The sequence below is a fragment of the Doryrhamphus excisus genome, chromosome 4 (assembly GCF_030265055.1).
Source record: "Doryrhamphus excisus isolate RoL2022-K1 chromosome 4, RoL_Dexc_1.0, whole genome shotgun sequence".
NCBI lineage: Eukaryota > Metazoa > Chordata > Actinopteri > Syngnathiformes > Syngnathidae > Doryrhamphus > Doryrhamphus excisus.
Window position 1 is genome coordinate 27,110,490 of NC_080469.1, and position 20,333 is coordinate 27,130,822.

Here is a 20,333-nt window from a genome sequence, read left to right on the forward strand (position 1 = left end):
AGGCGAACTCGTCGCCCACAGTACCGAGGCCATGTCGGCGAAGACGGCAGTACATGGCACAGACACAGCTTCACTCTTCCCCCACTTTAGGCCCCGACTGAAAAAGCAGAACCCCCCATCGCAGCTAAAATAGCCCACTTGGGAGAGCGTTGGACTGGAGTTCTAAAGGTCCTCACAATAAACCTCACTCCTCCTGATGGTCGTTACGTCTTTCAATAATGGGGTGTTAAAATGTGGATTGTCAAAAGGAACAAAGACAATCCATCTGCAACCTGGTCAACGGACAGGTAAACAGTGCAGGTACCCTGCTTTGTGCGGCTCCTTTTCAGTGTCCTCCATTGTCAGCGAACCTCACAAGGTCACAGTTTTTTCCTGATCAGGGCACCGTTTTAGGTTGTGTGGATGAGTGGTCTAAAGCACCAGATGAAGGCTCCTTTTGCTCAGCGGGCACTGGTTGAAATCCCACAGCTGGCATTTTCCTGGTCAGGTCCATTATCCACGACTGGAATGATTTGGCAGCAAAGGACTGTCAGATTGTACAACACACCCGAGCACCTCATGAGCAGAGTTATCCTTTTCCGGGAAAGAACCAAAAACTCTGACTCGAAGGTGCTGATTGCTGCTCCCAGTTGCTTCTAATTCGTCTGCGAGCAAAAATTGAATTTTAGAGTCTGGTTAATTGAAAAGATTTGCTAGCTAGCCAGGAGTTGAAACTTGAATCTTCTGAGATGAGTTATCCTTTGCCCCACTATTCGTACAACAAAAGTACCTGTCATTTAAGGTTAGCTTCTGGATTGTCACTGTTTCGCCAAGACTACAATTGGGTTGAGAGAAAAGTACTTTTTAGACAAGACAATAACAAAAGCAACACACACCTGCCATGACCCAGGGTTGGTGCGGACACAACAATGAGTACGAACCACGATATGATTACAGCTGTCTAACCCGTAGACAACACGTCATCCACTGCGCCACTAGCCATTCAACAAAATAACTTGGAGTTTAAGGTTGGGTTCTAACTAGGCTACCACAGTTTCTGCATTACCAAACACTAATTCAGATGTTGGGACTCATTTTCAGTCAACAAGACCATGTCAACAAAGGTCCTGCAGGAGATGAGGTGACCGAGAGGTTAAGGTGCTGGACTGCTAATCCATTGTGTTCTGCGTGCATGGGTTTGAATCCCATCCTCATGGGACTATACCAATGCAGTAGTTTTGACACCACCTGTGTTTTTAGGAAACATCATTAGAATGCAATTAATCAAAGTATCAGGTACGATGTTGGAGATGGAGAATGCTTTTTTAGCAGGAAAAAGACACAATATACCATTTGGAGAATGCAGGCATCGATTCCACTTCATCAATGAAATGTTTTCCGCATGTTGCACAATTTTCCACAGGAAAGAAATCTTGACGATGTATCACCAAAAGTGCTGAACCGCCCAATGTGTGGCTGAAACTAGTGCACAAGGAATAACTTGTTTAAGTGAACCTTTTAAACCTCGATGACCCATCAAGAAGTCAACCTTTGTTGGTTCAATTCTCCCAGTCACGATGAGGATGTGTGCTGGTTTAGTGCATATGCAGAACTTAGTTCCCATCGTGTAAGCATGTTTGGTGTGTTTGAGGGGGTATAGCTCAGTGGTAGAGCATTTGACTGCAGATCAAGAGGTCTCCGGTTCAAATCCGGATGCCCCCTGATGCACTCCTTCGGTTTAAGAATAGTCTAAGAGTACATGAATGCATGGCTCATAATAGCAACAACTTCGGTGTAATATAGCTCGAGATTGTTTCCCTTTTTGCATGGCTCCTTTCTACATTCTTCACACTGACATGAAATTTCTGCAGTGGCTTTTGTCCAATTTCCTCGCGGATGACACAGCCCCCCCCCGACCCCCCCCCCCCCCCCCCCCCCCCCCCAAGAGAAAGTCCAGCCGCACCACAAAACAAAGTCATTTCAGCTGCTTTTACCCACGATCTTATCTTTTCCGTGCTGACTCAAAGCTCAGGACCATCGGACCAGACCTAAATTCATGAGGAGCCGGGCTTTTAACTGGAACTGGAAAGACTTGCAGCCCCGCACTGTCTACTCTGAGCCCTCCCGGATGACTGAGCTCCTCACCCTATCTCTTAGGGTGAGTCCAGCTACCCTACGGAGGAAACTCATTTCAGCTGCCTGTATCCGAGATGTCATTCTTTCGGTCATGACCCAAAGCTCATGACCATAGGTGAGGGTGGGAACATAGATCGACCGGTAAATTGAAAGCTTTTTTAACCACGACGGTCCGTTACAGCGACCGCATTACTGCCGAGGCTGCGCCGATCCGTCTGTCGACCTCACGCTCCCACTTTCCCTCACTCGTGGACCATACCTAAGATACCTAAACTCCTCCACCTGGGGTAGGACCTCATTCCCAACCCGGAGGGAGCACTCCACCCTTTTACGACTGAGAACCACGGCCTCTGATTTGGAGGTACTGAGTCTCATCCCAGACGCTTCGCACTCAGATGCAAACCGTCCCAGTAAGCGCTGAAGGTCACAGCCCGTAGAGGCCATAAGAACCACATCATCTGCAAATAGCAGAGATGAGATTCTAAGGCCCCTGAAACAGATTCCCTCAACACCTTGGATGCGCCTAGAAATTCTGGGATGTCCATAAGTGCACTTGGCACCAGGACACCCTTGGCTGCAGGTCTATGATCGACTTTGCAGTCGTGTCATCAGACCTGCGTCCGCATGTTCTGGACAGGCGGGTGAAGAGAGGGGCTGAGCTGTCAACTGATCACCACCTGGTGATGAGTTGGATTAGATGGCGGGGGAGGATGCTGGACAGACCTGGTAGACCCAAACGAGTAGTGAGGGTGTGCTGGGAACGTCTGGCCGCCATCAAGCTGAAGAAGGAGTCCTATCGAGCATTGATGGCTTGTGGGACTCCGGAAGCAGCTGACAGGTACTGTCAGGGCAAACGGTTCGCGGCTTCGGCGGTTGTCGAGGCAAAAACTCGGGTGTGGGAGGAATTCGGTGAGGCCATGGAGCACGACTTTTGGTCGGCCTCGAAGGGGTTCTGGCAAACCGTCCGGACCCTCCGAAAAGGGAAGCATTGCCCAGTCCACACTGTTTACAGTGGAGATGGGGGCCTGCTGACCTCGACTGGGGATTTGTTTTGGTGAAGTAGGTGCAGACACATCTATTCAAAAATGAAAATACAAAATATACAGTATACAGGTTAAATATATGTACACGGTCTGTTTTTTGTTTGTTGTTCCGGAACTGCAGTCTGATTGTTTTTCCTAAGAGTCCAAACGCATATAGAGTGTCAAAGTGGCAGGATGAGGCAGAGGTGGGGTGTGAACAGTGTCGGGGGGGGGGGGGGGGGGGGGGGGGTCCGGGACTTGTTGATGAGGCTGACAGCAGACGGGAAGAAACTGTTCTTGTGGCGTGAGGTTTTGGTCCTGATGGACCGCAGCCTCCTCTCAAAGAGACTGTGTCCGGGGTAAAAAAAAAAAAAAAACTAGCAAGACAGCCTCAAGATCCAAAAGTGTTAAGGCAGTCCCATAGTGTCCCCACATCATGCCATGTGTCTATTTGCCTTGAGACATGAGTAAATTAGCTTAAATTCTAACATGCTAATGGTCATCATGTTAGCACCAAGCAAAAGAGTCTTTTTTCAGTCGGGTCTAAAAGTGGGGGCAATGTGAAGCTGTGTCTGTGCCACCTACTATGTTGCTGTGTACCTGGTCCAGTGTGTTCTCATCTTGGGTTGGAATGTCCCCATGCTGGTAACGGGTGGGGAATACAGTCCGTTGATGAGGATAAGCGGGATGGATTTCAGTGGTTAAAGTCTCCAGCTACCATAAAAACGGTCATGGGCCACGAGCCTGTTCTGAATTCCCCTTTGGCCAATCGACACCACATCATCGCAGCAGCAGTCCTCGTTAGTATAGTGGACAGTATCTCCGCCTGTCACGCGGAAGACCGGGGTTCGATTCCCCGATGGGGAGTACCTCTTTTGTATGTCACAATGTCAACAAACAAACCCTTCTCATTAGAACAAAACCTCTCTTAATCTTCTTCTCAAGGTGTTCAGGTGTCTTGTACAATCTGACAGTCTTTTGCTGCCAAATCATTCCAGTCGTGGATAATGGAGCTGACCAGGAAAATGCCAGCTGTGGGATTTCAACCAGTGCCTCCTGAGCGTAAGGAACCTTAATCTGGCGCTTTCGATCACTCATCCACCCAACCTAAAACGGTGCCCTGATCAGGAAAAAAAAAACTGTGACCTTGTGAGGTTCACTGACAACAGAGGACACTCAAAATGAGCCGCACAAAGCTGGGTACTTGTACAGATGTCAGCAGCAGAGTGGCGCAGCGGTAGCGTGCTGGGCCCATAACCCAGAGGTCGATGGATCGAAACCATCCTCTGCTATGGCTGTACTCTTTACGTGTCCTTTGAAGAGCTTGCAGATGTATGGTCTTTGTTACTTAGCTGACCTGGTCCAGTAAAGAGTTCACGCTTCCTTTACTGCTGTTCTCGATGCATTTATTGCTCTTGAGTGCATTCACACGCCATTGCGGGACATTGAAGCATCGTGAAACACCGTAACTGTCCTCACTAGTCCATTGTCACTCTTATGGACTTGAAAAATCCCAGCCAGTTACCATTCGTTTCGGGGAACCTCCTCCTCTTTGACGATCACCACATCTCCAACTTGCATGTTTCTTCTTGGCGTATGCCATCTTTGTCTCAGAGCAGTGTTGGTCAGATACTCCTTCCACCATTTGTTCCAGAACTATTCCGACAAATATTGCAATTATCTCCATCTCATTTTAGTATACAAGTCCATCCATCCATCCATCCATTTTCCTCCGCTTATCCAGGTCCAGGTCGCGGGGGGCAGCAGTCTTAGTAGGGAAGCCTAGATTTCCCGGTCCCCGGCCACCTCCTCCATCTCCACCGGGAGGACACCAAGGTGTTCCCAGGCCAGCTGTGAGACATAATCCCTCCAGCGTGTCCTAGGTCTGCCCCGGGGCCTTTTCCCGGCTGGGTATGCCCGGAACACCTCACCAGGGAGGCGTCCGGGAGGCATCCGGACTAGATGCCCGAGCCACCTCAACTGACTCCTCTCGATGTGAAGGAGAAGCGGCTCTACTCTGAGCCCTCCCGGATGACTGAGCTCCTCACCCTATCTCTTAGGGTGAGTCCAGCTACCCTACGGAGGAAACTCATTTCAGCCGCCTGTATCCGAGATGTCATTCTTTCGGTCATGACCCAAAGCTCATGACCATAGGTGAGGGTGGGAACATAGATCGACCGGTAAATTGAAAGCTTTTTTAACCACGACGGTCCGTTACAGCGACCGCATTACTGCCGAGGCTGCGCCGATCCGTCTGTCGACCTCACGCTCCCACTTTCCCTCACTCGTGACCATACCTAAGATACCTAAACTCCTCCACCTGGGGTAGGACCTCATTCCCAACCCGGAGGGAGCACTCCACCCTTTTACGACTGAGAACCACGGCCTCTGATTTGGAGGTACTGAGTCTCATCCCAGACGCTTCGCACTAAGATGCAAACCGTCCCAGTAAGCGCTGAAGGTCACAGCCCGTAGAGGCCATAAGAACCACATCATCTGCAAATAGCAGAGATGAGATTCTAAGGCCCCTGAAACAGATTCCCTCAACACCTTGGCTGCGCCTAGAAATTCTGGGATGTCCATAAGTGCACTTGGCACCAGGACACCCTTGGCTGCAGGTCTATGATCGACTTTGCAGTCGTGTCATCAGACCTGCGTCCGCATGTTCTGGACAGGCGGGTGAAGAGAGGGGCTGAGCTGTCAACTGATCACCACCTGGTGATGAGTTGGATTAGATGGCGGGGGAGGATGCTGGACAGACCTGGTAGACCCAAACGAGTAGTGAGGGTGTGCTGGGAACGTCTGGCAGAGTCTCCCGTTCGTCGAGTCTTCAACTCTCACCTCTGGCAGAGCTTCGCCTGCATCCCGGGGGAGGACCGGGATATTGAGTCCGAATGGGCCATATTCCGTGCCTCCATTGCTGAGGTGGCTGACCGGAGCTGCGGCCGCAAGGCGGTCGGTGCCAGTCGTGGCGGCAGGCCCCGAACCCGATGGTGGACACCAGAGGTCAGGGCCGCCATCAAGCTGAAGAAGGAGTCCTATCGAGCATTGATGGCTTGTGGGACTCCGGAAGCAGCTGACAGGTACTGTCAGGCCAAACGGTTCGCGGCTTCGGCGGTTGTCGAGGCAAAAACTCGGGTGTGGGAGGAATTCGGTGAGGCCATGGAGCACGACTTTTGGTCGGCCTCGAAGGGGTTCTGGCAAACCGTCCGGACCCTCCGAAAAGGGAAGCATTGCCCAGTCCACACTGTTTACAGTGGAGACGGGGCCTGCTGACCTCGACTGGGGATTTGTTTTGGTGAAGTAGGTGCAGACACATCCATTAAAAAATGAAAATACAAAATTTACAGTATACAGGATAAATATATGTACACGGTCTGTTTTTTGTTTGTTGTTCCGGAACTGCAGTCTGATTGTTTTTCCTAAGAGTCCAAACTGAGCGTTAATTTAACGCATATAGAGTGTCAAAGTGGCAGGATGAGGCAGAGGTGGGGTGTGAACAGTGTCGGGGGGGGGGGGGGGGGGGTTCCGGGACTTGTTGATGAGGCTGACAGCAGACGGGAAGAAACTGTTCTTGTGGCGTGAGGTTTTGGTCCTGATGGACCGCAGCCTCCTCTCAAAGAGACTGTGTCCGTGTTGAGAAGGATCGGCCACAATCCTTTTCTGCACGCCTTAGGGTCCTGGAGGCGTACAGATCCTGGAGGGACGGGAGATTGCAGGAGGTGAGGATGGACTCAATGATGGAGCTGTAGAAGTGCACCAACATTGTCTTTGGCAGGATGAATTTCTTCAGCTGCCATAGGAACGTAGGAAGTACATCCTCTGCTGTGCCTTCTTGATGAGGGAGCTGATGTTTGGCTCCCACTGGAGGTCCTGGGAGATGATGGTACCCAGGATGCGGAAGGACTCCACAATCTCAATCGTAGAGTCACAGAGGGTGATGGGGACAGGAGAGGCTGAGTTCTTCCTGTTGTCCACAACCATCTCCACTGTTTTTAAGGCGTTGAGCTCCAGGTTGTTCAGGTTGCACCAAGTCACCAGATGGTCAACCTCTCACCTGTAGGCAAACTTGTCGCCGTCAGAGATGAGTCCGATGAGGGTGGTGTCGTCCGCAGACTTCGGGAGCTTGACAGACTGGTGACTGGAGGTGCAACTGTTTGTGTACAGGGAGAAGAGCAGAGGAGAAAGAACGCAGCCCTGGGGGGATCAGGTGCTGACGGTTTTTGTATCTGAGATGTGTTTCCCCAGCTTCACGCACTGTTTCCTGTCAGACAGGAAGTCTGTAATCCACCTGCAGGTGGAGTCAGGCACGCTCAGCTGGGAGAACTTCTCCTGGAGCAGAGTTGGGAGGATGGTGTTGAAGGCGGAGCTGAAGTCCACAAACAGGAGCCTAGCATAGGTTCCTGCGGAGTCCAGGTGCTGGAGGACCAACACACCAAGGCAGCCGTCCGCAGCGCCATTTTGGAAACACGTGGTGGCATGGGAATAAATGACTACATGGTAATCAGGTGGTTAGGTGTCAGTGGTTCCAGACACATGGGTTGTTTACATTGTCCACAGTAAGAGGGTGATTATTCACAACAGACATGGCTTCCTAAAGAAAGGTTCTCAAGGAACTGTCACTCAACCTGCCAGCACTGTTTGCTAGGACTGAAATGAGCACGCTTTTGATGGTTCTGATCTGGCGCTCCCAAACACCTCCCATATGGCTTGCATTTATGACAAAGTTGCATTGCTTGTCTGCCAGGTATTCTGTTACTCTTTCTGTGTTTATTTCCTTTAGAGACTTTTCCATTTCATTTTTAGTTCAAACTAAGTATGTTCCCTGATCTGATCGGATGTGCCAAACAGCACCTCTGATGGCAATGAAGCATCTTGGGGCATTGATGAATGAGTCAGTGGTCAAGTCCTCCAGCATCTCTATGTGAACACCTCCAGAACATAGACAAGTGAATAGTAGACTGTACTGTTTTTGTTCTTTACACCCTTGTTTTGTGTGAAAGGGGCCAAAACAATCCATGCCACCATAGGTAATTGGTGGAGAAGGCTCAATGTGGTCTTGAGGTAAGTCAGCCATCTTTTGTTCCTCTGTGGCTCATCGAGCTTTCCGGCATGGGATGCACTGTCAAATATGTTGAGCCACTGCTTTGCTCCCTCCCATGATCCAGTAGTCATTTGCTCTGAGTTAATTCAAGAACCAATATAGTTCTGAGATTGGACCTTCTCTGCCAATTCAGGAAAAGCAGGGGAATTAGCTCAAATGGTATAGCGCTTGCTTTGCATGTGAGAGGTAGCGGGATTGATTGCCTAAATTCTACAAGGAATCCTTTGTTTTATTGGCTAATTGTAGGCCATTCGCGCACCCCGAGGTTACAGAGGTCAAAGGTAAGCCCATATTCAGCAGCACAGTGGCGAAAGGTAAATTTATGTGCATTACCGTTTCCACAGGTTCTCGATTTGTACAACCCGGCATTAATACCTCTTAGTGTAATTCTACCTTACTGGTGGATGCCTTCTTCTGGTCGCTCCTCAGGGCTGACCTCTGGTAGTGGTGCGGTGGACCCGACGTGAGTGATAGGTTACCGACCGAGAACATGACTGGTGTTTGTGCACTGATTTCTTTCCTTCCTCCAATAACAGATTGTCAATTGATGTGGAGCGCCTAGTGCATAGTGCTACGTCCGTAGGGTCTAGCAAAGAGGGGCTCATTGGTTCCAATTCCAGCAGTCCTCTACTGGTATTTCCATACTTTCTTATCAGAGGTCATGTTGAGATACAAAGCCTGTTTTCAGGAGAAATGCAAGACCCCGGGATACAATAGGTCTTCTTTGTACACTTTTCAGCAGCAGACATTTTGAAAAGCACCCCTGGTTTACTGCCCAGGAGTAACAGCCTCGGCCACTCTGGAATGAAGGGTGACGCCACTTCAAGATGCAAGAAGCTGTCAGGAGTGGGATTTGAACCCACGCCTCATTCGAGACTGCACCCTGAAGCAGTGCCTTCGACCACTCGGCCACCCTGACCCTCCAGAGGCTACTTTTTAAAAGTCATTCAAACACTCTGCGTTTTGTTTCCCATGTGGGTATTATGTTATGTTAGTCCAGATTAACAGCCTAGTTATTTGTGTCAGTCCCAGGGACCATTTCCAGACCCTCGTGTGACACTTGTGTTGGACTCTTTTGGAGAGCCCTTGCATTCTTCCCAATAGGTAAACCCTTTGTATCGGTGCCAAATATATACGGGATTCCCCACCTGCTGACCGAATGACACACGACAAATGGCGTCGTCTCAACGTTGCAAGCAGTTACTGTCTAGAAGAGTAAAGGCAGCATTGCCAGGTTGACATGCTCAGCTGGCACTATGGCTTAGCTGGTCAAAGTGCCTGTCTAATAAACAGGAGATCCTGGGTTCAAATCCCAGCAGTACCTGGGTGCTTGGTCCGTGAAACTTTGGCAGCTGAATTTTGATCCACGTACCTCTTTTTGTCACTTGCCCTTCAAAAACGAGTCTACGGTGCATCCACACCTGACATGATTGTTGTGGATCCCATTACGCCAGAAGGAGCTAAATCTAAAGAGTATGACATTGTGATGTTTTGTCATTCAGTGCCACTTTGCATAGGCTCAGCCACTTTTCTCCGACATGTGGCATTGGTGGTTCAGTGGTAGAATTCTCGCTTGCCAAGCGGGAGCCCTGGGTCCAATTCCCAGCCAATGCAGAGTATCTCAGCTTGTACCTTTCTTTAGAGTTCATGTGAAAAAGTACAAAGGCTCTTTTTCCTGCGAAAGGGCAAAACTCAGAATGACACCTGAAAAGTAAGAGAACGGACCACCTGACAGTTAAGGTGGACAGCACTTGAGTATTTGCACATTTCTGTCAGAAGTAGAAACTTATTGAAACCTTACTGCAGTGATGCTGATGTAGTCTCTGTGCAATTGGTCAGAGCGTTGGACGGGCCGCGCTTGTGTTGTTGACATTTGCTGCCAGCCAATCAGGATGCGAGACAGATGTCAGACAAGCAGAGAGACTTTGGAGAAATGAAGTCAGGTATTTGAATCCCGTCTAAGCCAGCAGTCAAGTCACAGTTTTCTTCTCCACAATATTATTTTTTCCAATTAATCCCTATATAATTACAAATTATTCCTATCAGGCTTATATTGATACCAGTGCTTGAAATAAAATACAAAATCAATGCAATGTCACAAAGAATATTTATTTATCAGGTTGCCACACTCAAGAACACTCTCAATAATAATAAAAAAATCTACATGTAAGCAGTTATGAATAATGAATATACACATTGTTCACTTATTTTGCCGCCTTTGTTTCTCCTTTTCATAGAAAGGAGAGGCCTGGAACTCCCTCCAGCTCATCTCTTTTTCCATCCTGTGCTCTCTATAGATGGAGAACACTTTGGCAGGACAGTAGATGTACTTCTCTGAAGCCAGTGTGGATGCGGGGGCTTTTCCGGCCCTGCTTCAGCTGCATCCTGCAGAGGCACTTTCGGACAGGGGGTGGAGGAGATTCATCCCTCTTTCTCTTCTTCTGCTGTTTTTCCTCCACCCTCTTTCTTGTCTCATCCACCTCTCGCTGGAAGAAGTCTGTTTGACTGAAATCTTTAAATGGCATCTTAGGGTCTGTCAGACCTTCTGCAGCAATAAGATTATCTGACAGGGCCTTGTTGATGAACGTCGTGGTTGATGTCCCATCCACTTGATATTTTGATTTTGGTTGGCCACAGCACAGACATGGTTTTTGTTTGAGTTTTTTGGCACAGGAGGTGGTTGCTGCTGCTCCAACGGGGTATGAGCAGGTGGTGGTGGTGAAATAACCATCTCTGCAGGCAGTGTCACTACAGGCACAAGATGCAACTATTCCAACAAAGGGACAAATGATTACGTTTTTACCTGGCTTTGCTTTGGCTGAGCGAGAAGTCCTCTCAGGCAAGAAAACAGCAAAAAGCAACACACACCAGCCGTGACTCAGACAGAACACAGAATACAAACAACAACACGATTACGGCTACAAGCTATCGTTTTTTGGGTGAGAACCATGAACTCCTACTCAGAGGTGCGGATTGCTCATTCTCGCTGCTTCAAATTTGCCTGCGAGCAAACCTTGAACTTTAGACTCAGATCAATCGAAATGTTTGCCGATGCCCCTTTCTCTGTCTTTTTGCCGTTTCTCATTGAGGTTTCCTGACTGAGAGCAGATCGGCCTCACGGCTGGTTGGTTGTCTTCCGTGCACGGGCAGACCTTTCCAGCAAGCATTGGTAGTGCTGGGCTGGTCGTTTCTTGCTCGGTCTGGCTGCACTCGCAAGCCAAGGAGCTCGGCGCGGTGCTGTGCCTGCCTCTTGTTTTAAACACGGGATAAGGGGAGAGCGTGAACACAGTCCCCCACTACCACAAATTATGCAGTCGAGATTCCCGCATTTGGGGAATTCGCAGAGGTCAGCTCAACCCATGTGCAATGGCTGAGCCTCGCCCTGGGTGAACCACCTTCTTGATCATGGTATCTCCCCTGGCAGGTAAGTATGAGTTGCACCGGTCCCGCCCGGACTAGTCTCTCGCACATGTCACATGCTGAGTGGTGGTCTCATCAGGTCGCCCACAACAAGCCCAGCCACTTGACCTGTGTCCAAATTCAGAGACAGGACTCTGGTTATCTCAAGGAGTCAGTCTGTATGGCACTCTTGTGACTTCATTCTGAGCTAAGGCAGCGGCAGCAAGTGGCTTAGGGCAGTTGCTGCAGACATTCAATGCGGAGACTGAAGTACTGACTCCACGTCCCTAGTCACACCATGTAACATGAGAGGCCAATATGTTTAACCCTGACACGTGTAGATGTGCAAGGTCGTTGTGAGTCAGTGGGTTGTCAGGTTCAAACTCCTGTGACACTTGGAAAAACACTTAAATGCAGAAATACAGAAGAGACAGACAACAATATTCAAAGTTACTCGCAGCGAGGAGAGTGAAACCACATACCCAGTGACATGCCGCTCCACTGAGTATGCAGTTCAAACTCCTCTTTATTTATTCTCTTTCGGGGGTCCCTACTACATGGTCATGCAACTCTAGGGGTGGCAGTTGCACGAGCTGTATTTGTTTCTCTATGTGTATGTGTGTGTATGTGAGAGGAATTACTTTTATTGTTTTATGAGTTCTTATCTTGACACGTTCTTGCAGTATTAACGTGAACATCTGCAGGGTTGCGGTTGGTGCATCCAGGCACCTCCAGGACCTGGGGGTTGCTGGGGGTCTCTGATCAGGGTCACAGGAACATTTCTTCTTCAGCACATTCAAACACTCTTTCTATTGTCTAGGCAAATGGATATAAGGGTGATAACTGATGCTATATTCATTCTATCTACATTTTATTCTAACAAGGATCTATCCCTGAGCATCCGACAAATGCTCTGTCTCACGCTAAACCCAGTCGTGACAGCATTCTCAGTCGAGGACCTTGTCTTATTGTGTTGTCCATGTTTTGTTTATATTTCTGTTGTCAGTCGCTTCAGGATGACAACGGTTTGTGCTTCAAGGTGACCCCAACCATTCGACCGAGGCCGAAGACAAATCCTAGCTCCAGTCAAAACCTACCCAAATGTCAATTCCCTGACCGGGAATCGAACCCGGGCCGCGGCGGTGAGAGCGCCGAATCCTAGCCACTAGACCACCAGGGACTGCTTTATGTCTGCACTCAGCAAGGCAGAGACAGTGTCACTTTGACGTACTCCAGCAAAGGAACCAAAATAGTTCTGTGACTGGACCTTCTCTGCCAACATTGCAGCAGCAGGGGAATTACCTCAGATAGTAGAGCGCTTCCCTTAAATGTTAGACCCGAACCTCTTTTGTTTTGCTAATGTGGTCTGTTTTCTTAGCCCCGCAAATGTCCAAATGCACAATGTTTTTGCCTTTGTCGAGAGCATTGTAGTACATATGACATGTATGCTACATATGACATCAGAAATGATGGATATTTCTTCAACAGAACATGACGTCTGATTCAAAACATTTACTTGAAATGTTGGAGAGAAAAAAATGGAGTCGCTGAAACACATATGCAAGGCACTGCTGGGATTTGAACCCAGGACCTCCTGTTTACGAGACAGGAACTTTGACCAACTAAGCCACAGCGCCGGCGAAGGAGTGTCTTCAGTGTTAGGCGAACCACTGCATGACGGAAACCACACCAGTGGCCAGGCTTTCAACAGGACTGGTGAAATCCTGCCAGTGTAAGCGGACCAAATCCACGATTATTCTCCTCCTTGGTCTTCGCTGTGTCAAGGATGAGAATGTTGTTTGCATGCAACGACACCACAGCGGCCACCTCCTTCCTATAAGCCCCTTCGTGCAGGCCAGTGACGCACCCGATCAGTCATCCGTGAAATATGGATTGTGTGTCCAAACTGGGGACAGATGCCCGTGTACACACCTTCAGGGATCAAGCACATATCCTTGTTCCCATTTGTCACCTTGATTTTTTTGTGAAAGAAGGAATTGAACGGCCTTGCTTCCACCCAGTTTCCATCTAGGGACCTTTTGCATGTAAGGCAAACGTGCTAACCACTACACTATGAAGGGTGAGCCCTTTAAGGGGACTGGTGAAGCAGTTGCCAAACAATGACACAAGACGATGTGTCCAAAGTGGGGGGCGTATTGACAATTGTCCAAATCGACAAATGTTTCTCCCTTGTAGGGAAAGTTGTTCCACAAATTATGGGCTTTTCTTCAACAAAACATGAAATCACAATCACGGCTTGACAGGTTTGGCTTGTAACCTCCTCTAACGTTGTCTGGAGGGGTGGCCCTTTGATGAATGAAGTTAAGGTCCTTTCAGCCTGCCAATAAGCATTTTCAAACTATTGGCAAAGTCGCAACGTAAACAGGGATTGTGCTCAAACCCAGGCTTGAACCACGGACCTTTAAATCTTAATTCTCGCACTCGCCCGACTGAGCGATTCAGCTGAAAGGTGGTGTTCCACTTTTTCAGTAGAGGCTAAAAGAGGGGCCAGGGTGAAGCTGTGTTTCTGCCACATGTGTTGCTGTGTACCTGGCCCAGGGTGTTCTCATCTTGGGTTGGTATGTCCCCATGCTGGTAATGTGGGGTCTACTCTTCTCCGCCTGAACAGGGACTTGAACCCTGGACAATCAGATTAAAAGTCTGATGCTCTACCAACTGAGCTATCCAGGCCCTTGATGAATGAGGACAACTCACAAGGCAAAATCTTCTGGCATACTGTACTTGACCTTGCAGAGATGAAGAAGCCCCTGTCCCGAAATTGCCACCTCCAAGATCGACGGAGGTCTTAAACTGCCCACATGGACAAGCCTAATATCTTGTGGACAAAAAGAGTTAATGGTCAGACAAGACAAAGGTTGAGCCAATCACCTGAACAATAAACTTTTGATCTGAGTGTCCGGGATTCAAGTCCCTGTTCAGGTGACCAGGTGGCCACGAGCCCTCCAACTAATGCACCTGCAGTTTAAGGCTATGTTCTGGATTATCAGTGTTTCGCCAAGAGTAAAATTGGGTCGAGCGAGAAGTCCTTTCAGGCAAGAAAACAACAAAAAGAAACACACACCAGCCGTGACTCAGACAAAACACAGAATACAAACAACAACACAATTACGGCTATAAGCTATCCTTTTTTAGGTGAGAACCATGAACTCCTACTCAGAGGTGCGGATTGCTCATTCTCGCTGCTTCAAATTTGCCTGCGAGCAAACCTTGAACTTTAGACTCAGATCAATCGAAATGGTTGCCGACGCCCCTTTCTCTGTCTTGTCGCCGTTTCTCATTGAGGTTTCCTGACTGAGAGCAGATCGGCCTCATGGCTGGTTGGTTGTCTCCCGCGGACGGGCAGACATTTTCAGCAAGCATTGGTAGTGCTGGGCTGGTCGTTTCTTGCTTGGTCTGGCTGCACTCGCAAGCCAAGGAGCTCAGCGCGGTGCTGCACCTGCCTCTTGTTTTAAACACAGGATAAGGGGAGAGCGCGAACACAGTCCCCCACTACCACAAATCATGCAGTCGAGATTCCCACGTTTGGGGAATTCGCAGAGGTCAGCTCAACCCATGTGCAATGGCTCGACCCTGGGTGAACCACCTTCTTGATCATGGTATCTCCCCTGCCAGGTAAGTATGAGTTGCACCGGTCCCGCCCGGACTAGTCTCTCGCACATGCCACATGCTGAGTGGTGGTCTCATCAGGTCGCCCACAACAAGCCCAGCCACTGGACGTACTCTGAGTTAAATTCAAAATCATTTCCAGTGAGGTTAATTTCCAATAATTGTAAAAGTTGTTTCTGGGGTCTTGTCCTGTCAGGGTATTCATCAAATATGTATTATAGCTTCTAGGCCCCTCTTGGTATCGATATTCGTGTACATATTGTCCACGTCTAGCGAAAAAAAGAAGGCCTGGGCCGGCAATTTAATTTTTTTGGACTAACTCTGTGACGAGTTGGCGATAGGAACCGGGTTCGGATCCCAGAATGCAGAGGACACCGTGTTCAGTTGCACTTCAAGTCTTTTAATTGGCTTACGTGACAACGAGGGGGTAACCAAGGACAACGGCATGTAAAAGGAACGAAAAGATGCCGCGGGTAAAAACCAGGAAATCAAAGTACTAACAGGGATCGAGGGGGCCACAGGGCGTGCAGCAGGAGTAGTCCACGTCGACTGGAGGGCACCCGGGATAGTCATGTAACCAGAAGGTCAGACGCGAGAGCATATGGCGTGGAGACCAGAACAATAGCCGAGTACCCTCCAGTCGCCACAGGTGGGTATAAATGGGGGAAATGGAATGAGGAACAGCTGTGGCACGTCCTGTGGCTCCTCCCAAGGTGGGAGTGGAGAAATCTAAAAGGGACAACAGAATTAGTAAGCAATATAAACAAGGAACAAGACTATACCACCCAAGCTACCGAATCATAGTTCAGGTGGAGCATGACAGTATTCCCCCCCTCCATCAATGGACGCCACCTGGCGGAGCTCCAGGCTTGTTGGGGAACCTGCGATAGAAATCGGATATGAGGGTTTTGTCAATAATAAGTGATCTCGGGATCCATGATCGGTCCTCGGGACCGTAGCCCTCCCAGTCGATCAGAAACTGCGTTCCCCTGCCTCGGCGTCTTGCATCCAGGATGGACCTTACTGTGAACGCAGGGTGGCCGTCAACCTGCCGTGCGGGAGGTGGTGATGCAGGGGGGGGATTCAGGGCGGATGAAGCCACCGGCTTGAGTTGGGACACATGGAATACAGGGTGGCGTTTGATAGATGCTGGAAGTATAAGGTGTGTGGTCACAGGATTGATCATGTGTTTAATCTCGTATGGCCCAATGAATCGAGGGGACAGTTTCCTAGATTCGCCTGCCAGGGAGATGTTGCGGGATGCCAGCCATACCTTCTGGCCAGGTTTGTAGTTCGGGGCTGGTTTGCGGTGGCGGTTGGCCAGCCTCTGGTTGCGCCTGGCGGTACGCGAGAGGGCGACCCTGGTGTTGCGCCAAACCCGGTGAGCCCGACGGAGGAAGGCAGCCAAGGAGGGGACTGTGCACTCGGGTTCCTGGGAGGAAAAGATGGGGGGTTGAAAGCCATGAACAACATGGAATGGCGAGAGGCCTGTCGCGGAGCAGACCAGGGTATTGTGGGCGTACTCTACCCAAGGGAGGTAGGTGGACCAGGAAGACGGACGCTGGTGACAAACACATCTCAAGGCTGCCCCCAAGTCCTGGTTAGCACGCTCGGATTGTCCGTTGGACTGCGAGTGGTAGCCTGATGACAGGCTGGGTCGGGCCCCCAGGGACTTACAGAAAGCCCTCCAAGTGGCTGAAGAAAATTGAGGGCCCCTGTCAGACACTATGTCCTGTGGGATCCCGTGCAGGCGGACCACATGCAGGACCAAGAGTTTGGCCGTCTCCATTGAGGAGGGGAGCTTGCGGAGGGGGACGAAGTGTGTCAATTTGGAAAATCTGTCCACAATGGTCAGAATAACGGTAAAGCCACTAGATGGGGGTAATCCGGTAACAAAGTCCAAAGCGATATGGGTCCAGGGCCGGGACGGGACTGGAAGGGGTCGTAGCAATCCAGCAGGAGGCTGATGAGAAGATTTATTCCTGGCGCAGACGGAGCAGGCTGCGACAAAGCTCCTGGTGTCAGCATGAAGGGTAGGCCACCAGAACCGCTGAGCCAGGAGGAAGGCGGTCCGTCGAGCCCCGGGGTGGCAGGCGATTTTAGAGGCGTGAGCCCACACCAGCACCTCGGGACGGAGTGCCGCCGGGACGAACAAGCGGTTGGGGGGGCATCCAGCTGGGGTGGGTGAGTCCTTGGCCGCCTCTGCCACGCGCCTCTCTACCTCCCATCGCAGGGCCCCTATGATTCGGGACTGTGGCAGGATGGTCTCTGGGAGGGAGTCCTCAACTGCGGGCGCAAACATCCTGGACAGGGCATCAGGCTTCCCATTGAGTGACCCCGGGCGAAAGGTGATGCAGAAGTCAAACCTGGTAAGGAAGAGGGCCCACCTTGCCTGCCGGGGGTTCAGGCGGTGGGCAGAGCGGATGTAGGCCAGATTCCGATGGTCCGTGTAGATGGTAAAGGGGTGAGTGGCGCCCTCCAGCCAATGCCTCCATTCTTGTAAGGCCAGTACCACCGCCAGGAGCTCCCGATTCCCAATGTCATAATTACTCTCGGCCGGAGATAGACGACGGGAGAGGAAGGCACAGGGGTGCAGTTTCTGATCGGTGGTGGAGCGCTGGGAGAGCACGGCCCCGACCTCAGAGTCGGAAGCGTCGACCTCAACAAAAAAAGGGAGAGAGGGGTTAGGATGTACCAGTACGGGAGCGGACGTAAACAGGGATTTGAGGCGCTGGAAGGCCTTTGTAGCCTCAGGAGACCACACAAAGGGTACCTTGGATGAAGTAAGCTTATTCAAGGGTTCTGCCACCTTACTGAAGTTCCGAATAAAACGACGGTAAAAGTTGGCGAACCCCAGGAACCTCTGCAACAGCTTCCTTGACGTAGGAGTAGGCCAGTCAACCACTGCCTGAACCTTGGCAGGGTCGGGTCTGAGTTGGCCTTTCTCCACTATAAACCCCAGGAAAGACACAGAGGAAGCATGAAACGTACACTTCTGGGGTTTGACAAATAGTCTGTTCTCCAGGAGTCTCTGGAGGACTAGTCGGACCTGCTGGCGGTGTACCGAAACGGAGGGGGAAAAAATTAAAATATCGTCCAGGTAAACGAACACAAAACGACCAATCATGTCCTGCAAGATATCATTTATCAGGCATTGGAAGACGGCAGGGGCGTTAGTAAGGCCGAAGGGCATCACAAGGTATTCGAAATGCCCGAGTGGCGTATTAAAGGCCGTTTTCCACTCATCGCCCTCTCGGACACGCACCAGGTGATAGGCGCTACGTAGATCGAGCTTAGTAAACACGGCGTCCTCGTGCAGGGAAGTAAAAGCAGAATAGAGAAGGGGAAGGGGATATTGATTCCTGACCGTGATTTTATTAAGAGCACGAAAGTCGATGCAGGGGCGTAGGGAGCCGTCTTTCTTTTTGACAAAGAAGAACCCTGCCGCGAGGGGGGAAGATGATGGTCGGATGTGACCGGCAGCGAGGGAGGTGGAGATGTACTCCTCGAGAGCACGGTGTTCGGGTTGAGAGATATTGTACAAGCGTGATGCGGGGAGTGGTGACCCGGGAAGCAAATCAATGGCGCAGTCATAGGGACGGTGAAGCGGAAGGGTCATGGCCCGGTCTTTGCGGAACACGTCACTAATGGAATGATACTCCCCCGGAACCAGGGACAGGTCAGGGCGGTCAATGGTGGTTAAGCCGACAGGGGGCGCGGGGGGTAAGGCGGCACGAAGACAACGGCTGTGACAATATGCGCTCCAGTTGGAAATAGTTAAAGTCTTCCAATCAAAGTTAGGACCGTGCTGGCGAAGCCAGGGGAGCCCAAGTACTAACGGCGCTGAGCGAGAGGGCATAAGAAAAAATTTAGTGACCTCTTGGTGGTTACCCGACAGTAGTAAGGATAAGGTGCATGTCTGATGCGTAATACAAGCCAGGTAGCGCCCATCAAGCGAGCGGACATTCTTGTGGTGGACAAGTTCGACTGTGGGAATTTTAAGAGGACTGACCAGTCCGCTATCGATGAAGTTCTCATCTGCCCCGGAGTCAATTAATGCAGTGATGGGAGAAGCTCCCCCCGCCCAGGATATCGTACCTTCGACCTGAAGTCGACCCACCAGGGAGGATGACATCGCCGGTGTGGTAGGAGCGGGGAGTGCCAGCAGCTGGGGAATATCCCCGGTGGAGGATGAGCGTTGACGTGATGGGCGTACCGGGCAGCGGGAAATCATATGTGTGGGGCTCCTGCAGTACAGGCACAGCCGCAGGCGTAGACGGCGACTCCTCTCCGCCGACGAAAGGCGGCTGGCTCCCAGCTGCATGGGGACGACGCCCCTGACGTCGTCAGACGGCGCTCCGCCACTAGAGGAGGGAGGAAGGAGCGGAGCCGGAAGAGCCCCGGGAGGTGGAGGTTGGAGCCGGCGTGTTGGTATGAGAGGCTCCGCCCTCCGCTGCGCGGTGCGCTCCCGCAGCCGGCTGTCAAGGCTAATGGATAGCGAGATTAGCTCCTCCAGCGTCTGCGTCTCATCCCGAGCGGCCAACTCATCCTGCACACGTTGGCTGAGGCTCGCCCGGTACGCGCTTCGCAGCGCCTTGTCATTCCAGCCGCTCTCTGCCGCCAGGATACGGAAGGAGATTGAGTGGTCGGCCACTGACGCGCCGTCCTGCCGAATCACGAGGAGGCGGCTGCCTGCCTCTCTCTCTCTCACCGGATGGTCAAATACGCTCCGGAGTTCCGCGATGAACAGAGGTAGGCTGGCGCACAGTTCTGGTTTCACCTCACACACCGACATCGCCCAGCTTGCCGCACGTCCCGCTAGCAAGCTGAGCATGTACTCCACCTTGGCTGCTTCCGTGGCATATGTGTGAGGCTGTTGTGCAAAAATGAGGGAGCACTGGTGGATGAACAACCGGCATTGTCCGAAATCCCCTTCGTACCTCATGGGGTGGGGGATACTGGGCTCCCGGGGGAAGTAGTTGGGAGACAACGCGCCAGCTGCGCTTCCGGCGGCATGTGGAAGAGGATCTGGCGTGGAGGTAGCGGGCCTGCTTGACAGCTGCGCG

General features: G+C 50.9%; 9 non-coding genes across 9 annotated transcripts; 4 read left to right on the forward strand and 5 right to left on the reverse strand.

Moving 5' to 3' along the window:
* Window positions 1-1,629: 1,629 nt before the first annotated feature.
* Window positions 1,630-1,701, forward strand: trnac-gca (transfer RNA cysteine (anticodon GCA)). The gene has a single exon. It is a non-coding gene; the product is annotated as a tRNA-Cys (tRNA).
* A 2,231-nt stretch (window positions 1,702-3,932) lies between these two features.
* On the forward strand, window positions 3,933-4,004 carry trnad-guc (transfer RNA aspartic acid (anticodon GUC)). Its single transcript has one exon. It is a non-coding gene; the product is annotated as a tRNA-Asp (tRNA).
* A 353-nt stretch (window positions 4,005-4,357) lies between these two features.
* Window positions 4,358-4,429, forward strand: trnam-cau (transfer RNA methionine (anticodon CAU)). The gene has a single exon. It is a non-coding gene; the product is annotated as a tRNA-Met (tRNA).
* A 5,355-nt stretch (window positions 4,430-9,784) lies between these two features.
* trnag-gcc (transfer RNA glycine (anticodon GCC)) lies at window positions 9,785-9,855 on the forward strand. The gene has a single exon. It is a non-coding gene; the product is annotated as a tRNA-Gly (tRNA).
* A 1,654-nt stretch (window positions 9,856-11,509) lies between these two features.
* Window positions 11,510-11,673, reverse strand: LOC131128850 (U1 spliceosomal RNA). The gene has a single exon (XR_009129733.1). It is a non-coding gene; the product is annotated as a U1 spliceosomal RNA (small nuclear RNA).
* A 1,075-nt stretch (window positions 11,674-12,748) lies between these two features.
* Window positions 12,749-12,820, reverse strand: trnae-cuc (transfer RNA glutamic acid (anticodon CUC)). The gene has a single exon. It is a non-coding gene; the product is annotated as a tRNA-Glu (tRNA).
* Window positions 12,821-13,203: 383 nt separating this feature from the next.
* trnat-cgu (transfer RNA threonine (anticodon CGU)) lies at window positions 13,204-13,277 on the reverse strand. The gene has a single exon. It is a non-coding gene; the product is annotated as a tRNA-Thr (tRNA).
* A 981-nt stretch (window positions 13,278-14,258) lies between these two features.
* On the reverse strand, window positions 14,259-14,331 carry trnak-uuu (transfer RNA lysine (anticodon UUU)). Its single transcript has one exon. It is a non-coding gene; the product is annotated as a tRNA-Lys (tRNA).
* Window positions 14,332-15,122: 791 nt separating this feature from the next.
* Window positions 15,123-15,281, reverse strand: LOC131128852 (U1 spliceosomal RNA). The gene has a single exon (XR_009129735.1). It is a non-coding gene; the product is annotated as a U1 spliceosomal RNA (small nuclear RNA).
* Between the last annotated feature and the right edge of the window lie 5,052 nt (window positions 15,282-20,333).